This window comes from Euprymna scolopes, chromosome 2 (assembly GCF_053919585.1).
Source record: "Euprymna scolopes isolate OS-2025 chromosome 2, ASM5391958v1, whole genome shotgun sequence".
NCBI lineage: Eukaryota > Metazoa > Mollusca > Cephalopoda > Sepiida > Sepiolidae > Euprymna > Euprymna scolopes.
In genome coordinates, this window is record NC_136483.1 from 107,699,199 (window position 1) to 107,707,746 (window position 8,548).

Here is an 8,548-nt window from a genome sequence, read left to right on the forward strand (position 1 = left end):
TAGTATATGAGATGCATTACAAGATAAAACATGAATACTATATGAGATGCATTACAAGATAAAACAGGAATAGTATATGAGATGCATTACAAGATAAAACAGGAATACTATATGAGATGCATTACAAGATAAAACATGAATACTATATGAGATGCATTACAAGATAAAACATGAATACTATATGAGATGCATTACAAGATAAAACAGGAATAGTATATGAGATGCATTACAAGATAAAACAGGAATACTATATGAGATGCATTACAAGATAAAACATGAATACTATATGAGATGCATTACAAGATAAAACAGGAATACTATATGAGATGCATTACAAGATAAAACACGAATACTATATGAGATGCATTACAAGATAAAACAGAAATACTATATGAGATGCATTACAAGATAAAACAGGAATACTATATGAGATGCATTACAAGATAAAACAGGAATAGTATATGAGATGCATTACAAGATAAAACAGAAATACTATATGAGATGCATTACAAGATAAAACAGAAATACTATATGAGATGCATTACAAGATAAAACATGAATACTATATGAGATGCATTACAAGATAAAACAGGAATAGTATATGAGATGCATTACAAGATTAAACAGGAATAGCATATGAGATGCATTACAAGATAAAACAGGAATACTATATGAGATGCATTACAAGATAAAACAGGAATAGTATATGAGATGCATTACAAGATAAAACAGGAATACTATATGAGCTCCATTACAAGATAAAACAGGAATAGTATATGAGATGCATTACAAGATAAAACAGGAATACTATATGAGATGCATTACAAGATAAAACAGGAATACTATATGAGATGCATTACAAGATAAAACAGGAATACTATATGAGATGCATTACAAGATAAAACAGGAATACTATATGAGATGCATTACAAGATAAAACAGGAATAGTATATGAGATGCATTACAAGATAAAACAGGAATAGTATATGAGATGCATTACAAGATAAAACATGAATACTATATGAGATGCATTACAAGATAAAACATGAATACTATATGAGATGCATTACAAGATAAAACAGGAATAGTATATGAGATGCATTACAAGATAAAACAAGAATACTATATGAGATGCTTTACAAGATAAAACATGAATAATATATGAGATTCAATACAAGATAAAACAGGAATACTATATGAGATGCATTACAAGATAAAACAGGAATACTATATGAGATGCATTACAAGATAAAACAGGAATACTATATGAGATGCATTACAAGATAAAACAGGAATACTATATGAAATGCATTACAAGATAAATCAGGAGCCCTATATGAGATGCATTACAAGATAAAACATGAATATTAAATGAGATGCATTACAAGATAAAACATGAATACTATATGAGATGAATTACAAGATAAAACAGGAATAGTATATGAGATGCATTACAAGATAAAACAGGAATAGTATATGAGATGAATTACAAGATAAAACAGGAATACTATATGAGATGCATTACAAGATAAAACATGAATAATATATGAGATGCATTACAAGATAAAACAGGAATAGTATATGAGATGCATTACAAGATAAAACAGGAATACTATATGAGATGCATTACAAGATAAAACAGGAATAGTATATGAGATGCATTACAAGATAAAACAGGAATAGTATATGAGATGCATTACAAGATAAAACAGGAATAGTATATGATATGCATTACAAGATAAAACAGGAATACTATATGATATGCATTACAAGATAAAACAGGAATACTATATGATATGCATTACAAGATAAAACAGGAATACTATATGATATGCATTACAAGATAAAACAGGAATATTATAGGATATGCATTACAAGATAAAACATGAATACTATATGATATGCATTACAAGATAAAACAGGAATACGATATGATATGCATTACAAGATAAAACAGGAATACTATATGAGATGGATTACAAGATAAAACAGGAATACTATATGATATGCATTACAAGATAAAACATGAATACTATATGAGATGGATTACAAGATAAAACAGGAATACTATATGAGATGCATTACAAGATAAAACAGGAATACTATATGAGATGCATTACAAGATAAAACAGGAATAGTATATGAGATGCATTACAAGATAAAACAGGAATACTATATGAGATGCATTACAAGATAAAACAGGAATACTATATGAGATGCATTACAAGATAAAACAGGAATACTATATGAGATGCATTACAAGATAAAACAGGAATACTATATGAGATGCATTAAAAGATAAAACAGGAATACTATATAAGATGCATTACAAGATAAAACATGAATACTATATGAGATGCATTACAAGATAAAACAGGAATAGTATATGAGATGCATTACAAGATAAAACAGGAATACTATATGAGATGCATTACAAGATAAAACAGGAATACTATATGAGATACATTACAAGATAAAACAGGAATACTATATGAGATGGATTACAAGATAAAACAGGAATACTATATGATATGCATTACAAGATTAAACATGAATAGTATATGAGATGCATTACAAGATAAAACAGGAATACTATATGAGATGCATTACAAGATAAAACAGGAATACTATATGAGATGCATTACAAGATAAAACAGGAATAGTATATGAGATGCATTACAAGATCAAAAAGGAATAGTATATGAGATGCATTGCAAGATAAAACAGGAATAGTATATGATATTCAATACAAGATAAAACAGGTATACTATGTGAGATGCATTACAAGATAAAACATGAATACTATATGAAATGCATTACAAGATAAAACAGGAATACTATATGAGATGCATTACAAGATAAAACATGAATACTATATGAGATGCATTACAAGAGAAAACAGGAATACTATATGAGATGCATTACAAGATAAAACATGAATACTATATGAGATGCATTACAAGATAAAACATGAATACTATATGAGATGCATTACAAGATAAAACATGAATACTATATGAGATGCATTACAAGATAAAACAGGAATACTATATGAGATGCATTACAAGATAAAACAGAAATACTATATGAGATGCATTACAAGATAAAACATGAATACTATATGAGATGCATTACAAGATAAAACAGGAATACTATATGAGATGCATTACAAGATAAAACAGGAATACTATATGAGATGCATTACAAGATAAAACAGGAATACTATATGAGATGCATTACAAGATAAAACAGAAATACTATATGAGATGCATTACAAGATAAAACATGAATACTATATGAGATGCATTACAAGATAAAACAGGAATACTATATGAGATGCATTACAAGATAAAACAGGAATACTATATGAGATGCATTACAAGATAAAACAGGAATAGTATATGAGATGCATTACAAGATAAAACAGGAATAGTATATGAGATGCATTACAAGATAAAACAGGAATACTATATGAGATGCATTACAAGATAAAACAGGAATACTATATGAGATGCATTACAAGATAAAACATGAATACTATATGAGAGGCATTACAAGATAAAACAGGAATACTATATGAGATGCATTACAAGATAAAACAGGAATACTATATGAGATGCATTACAAGATAAAACAGGAATACTATATGAGATGCATTACAAGATAAAACAGGAATAGTATATGAGATGCATTACAAGATAAAACAGGAATACTATATGAGATGCATTACAAGATAAAACATGAATACTATATGAGATGCATTACAAGATAAAACATGAATACTATATGAGATGCATTACAAGATAAAACAGAAATAGTATATGAGATGCATTACAAGATAAAACAAGAATACTATATGAGATGCTTTACAAGATAAAACATGAATAATATATGAGATTCAATACAAGATAAAACAGGAATACTATATGAGATGCATTACAAGATACAACAGGAATACTATATGAGATGCATTACAAGATAAAACAGGAATACTATATGAGATGCATTACAAGATAAGACAGGAATACTATATGAAATGCATTACAAGATAAATCAGGAATACTATATGAGATGCAATACAAGATAAAACATGAATATTAAATGGGATGCATTACAAGATAAAACATGAATACTATATGAGATGAATTACAAGATAAAACAGGAATAGTATATGAGATGAATTACAAGATAAAACAGGAATAGTATATGAGATGAATTACAAGATAAAACAGGAATACTATATGAGATGCATTACAAGATAAAACAGGAATACTATATGAGATGCATTACAAGATAAAACAGGAATAGTATATGAGATGCATTACAAGATAAAACAGGAATACTATATGAGATTCATTACAAGATGAAACAGGAATACTATATGAGATGCATTACAAGATAAAACAGGAATACTATATGAGATGCATTACAAGATAAAACAGGAATAGTATATGAGATGCATTACAAGATAAAACAGGAATAGTATATGAGATTCAGTACAAGATAAAACATGAATAGTATATGAGATGCATTACAAGATAAAACAGGAATACTATATGAGATGCATTACAAGATAAAACAGGAATACTATATGAGATGCATTACAAGATAAAACAGGTATAGTATATGAGATGCATTACAAGATAAAAAATGGATAGTATATGAGATTCAGTACAAGATAAAACAGGAATACTATATGAGATGCATTACAAGATAAAACAGGAATACTATATGAGATGCATTACAAGATAAAACAGGAATACTATATGAGATACATTACAAGATAAAACAGGAATACTATATGAGATTGATTACAAGATAAAACAGGAATACTATATGATATGCATTACAAGATTAAACATGAATAGTATATGAGATGCATTACAAGATAAAACAGGAATACTATATGAGATGCATTACAAGATAAAACAGGAATACTATATGAGATGCATTACAAGATAAAACAGGAATAGTATATGAGATGCATTACAAGATCAAAAAGGAATAGTATATGAGATGCATTGCAAGATAAAACAGGAATAGTATATGATATTCAATACAAGATAAAACAGGTATACTATGTGAGATGCATTACAAGATAAAACAGGAATACTATATGAGGTGCATTACAAGATAAAACATGAATACTATATGAGATGCATTACAAGATAAAACAGGAATACTATATGAGATGCATTACAAGATAAAACATGAATACTATATGAGATGCATTACAAGATAAAACATGAATACTATATGAGATGCATTACAAGATAAAACATGAATACTATATGAGATGCATTACAAGATAAAACAGGAATACTATATGAGATGCATTACAAGATAAAACAGAAATACTATATGAGATGCATTACAAGATAAAACATGAATACTATATGAGATGCATTACAAGATAAAACAGGAATACTATATGAGATGCATTACAAGATAAAACAGGAATACTATATGAGATGCATTACAAGATAAAACAGGAATACTATATGAGATGCATTACAAGATAAAACAGAAATACTATATGAGATGCATTACAAGATAAAACAGGAATACTATATGAGATGCATTACAAGATAAAACAGGAATACTATATGAGATGCATTACAAGATAAAACAGGAATACTATATGAGATGCATTACAAGATAAAACAGGAATAGTATATGAGATGCATTACAAGATAAAACAGGAATAGTATATGAGATGCATTACAAGATAAAACAGGAATACTATATGAGATGCATTACAAGATAAAACAGGAATACTATATGAGATGCATTACAAGATAAAACATGAATACTATATGAGATGCATTACAAGATAAAACAGGAATACTATATGAGATGCATTACAAGATAAAACAGGAATACTATATGAGATGCATTACAAGATAAAACAGGAATAGTATATGAGATGCATTACAAGATAAAACAGGAATAGTATATGAGATGCATTACAAGATAAAACAGGAATACTATATGAGATGCATTACAAGATAAAACATGAATACTATATGAGATGCATTACAAGATAAAACATGAATACTATATGAGATGCATTACAAGATAAAACAGGAATAGTATATGAGATGCATTACAAGATAAAACAAGAATACTATATGAGATGCTTTACAAGATAAAACATGAATAATATATGAGATTCAATACAAGATAAAACAGGAATACTATATGAGATGCATTACAAGATACAACAGTAATACTATATGAGATGCATTACAAGATAAAACAGGAATACTATATGAGATGCATTACAAGATAAGACAGGAATACTATATGAAATGCATTACAAGATAAATCAGGAATACTATATGAGATGCAATACAAGATAAAACATGAATATTAAATGAGATGCATTACAAGATAAAACATGAATACTATATGAGATGAATTACAAGATAAAACAGGAATAGTATATGAGATGAATTACAAGATAAAACAGGAATTGTATATGAGATGAATTACAAGATAAAACAGGAATACTATATGAGATGCATTACAAGATAAAACATGAATACTATATGAGATGCATTACAAGATAAAACAGGAATAGTATATGAGATGCATTACAAGATAAAACAGGAATACTATATGAGATTCATTACAAGATGAAACAGGAATACTATATGAGATGCATTACAAGATAAAACAGGAATACTATATGAGATGCATTACAAGATAAAACAGGAATACTATATGAGATGCATTACAAGATAAAACAGGAATAGTATATGAGATTCAGTACAAGATAAAACATGAATAGTATATGAGATGCATTACAAGATAAAACAGGAATACTATATGAGATGCATTACAAGATAAAACAGGAATACTATATGAGATGCATTACAAGATAAAACATGAATACTATATGAGATGCATTACAAGATAAAAAATGGATAGTATATGAGATTCAGTACAAGATAAAACAGGAATACTATATGAGATGCATTACAAGATAAAACAGGAATACTATATGTTATAAGGGACATAATTACGGATAGCACCGGATACGAAACGGTGTATAAAAGAGCGTCTTGTATTGTCTTGGAGTCAGTTCAGTGGTACGCACTAGCCCGACCGTCTCGCGTCTTACACTCTCCAAGTGTAGTCAGGATTAACCAAGCTCCCAGGACGAGCGTTTCGCTCACACACGTTAAGTTACCTTTTTCCTTTACCTTCATTTACGCGTATATCAACTTCACGGCGAGCAGCCATTTTTGTATTGTGTATAATTTCAAAGTACGAATAAACCTTTTTGTTACGCATTCCACTCGGCGTATTTTGTCATGTTATTATATACCGTCAAAACGGGATAAAACAGTTGGCGACAAGGATGATTTTTATCTCTTAACAGAGATAAATTACTGTACTAATAGGACTGTGTACTATTCAAATTTACAAGGATTTCGTTACTGAACACGTACGGCAAAGAACTATTCGAAATTGTCTTACATAAAGTACGGATTTCTCCGATATGAACTCTCGGAAAGGTAATAAAATTGTACTTGAAAGATATTGACAAGGTAAAGTGAACTTTATTTATATTTTTTGAAGAAAGAAATATGTGAGGAACGCAGGCGGAATTCGAACCCGGCACCTTGGGATTACGTTTTTGGAAGAAAAAAAAAAAGAACTTTTACGATTTTTTGTTTCTCTAAATTAAACAGACTATTGTTATAATTTAATTTTTTTTTTTCGTGGAACCGTATTTTTGTTGAAAAACAGTTTGCTCATTTTCGGGCATTATTCGTTGTGTAAATTTGAAAAGTATTATTGTATAAAATTACGTTTAGGCAGAATTACTATTGCTAAATTGTATGAACTGTGTGGAAACATTTATTCTTGCAAGACTTGTTGCTAATTGGCGAAAAACGTATACTTACGAAATTTTGTGGAATCATTGTTGTAAATTTTAGAAAGACATTTTTTTTTTAAATATGGAACAATTGGCTGAGTTGACAAAAGTGCTAACTCTTAGCGTTCAGGAACAGTCAAAAATGACACAACAATTCTTAGTGCAACAACAACAACAGCTGCAACAACAACAGCAAGAAATGACACAAAAAACTTTAGAGGCACAACAAGAACAAACAAAAATACTTCAACGCCAAATGTCGACTCAACAAAAGAATTTGGAAAAATTAATTCAAACCTCGACAACTGAGAAAAAAACGAATTTTTCCTCAGAAAGTATTTCAAATTCTTTGTCGGAATTTCACTACTCTCCCGATACTGGCGTTACATTTCCAGCATACTATAGAAGGTATGAAACAGTTTTTACAAAGAGGTGTTCGGATTGGACCGACGAAGAAAAAGTCACGCTGTTGCTCCAAAAACTGGGTACTGACGAAAACACTAAGTACGCTAACTTAATTTTACCCAAAAAACCGGAAGAAGTGACCTTTGAAGAGACAATTAATACGTTGTCTAGAATATTTGATAAAAGAGATAGCCTTTTCCACTCTAGATATAAATGTTTGAATTTACAGAAATCGGAATCTGAAGACTATTTAGA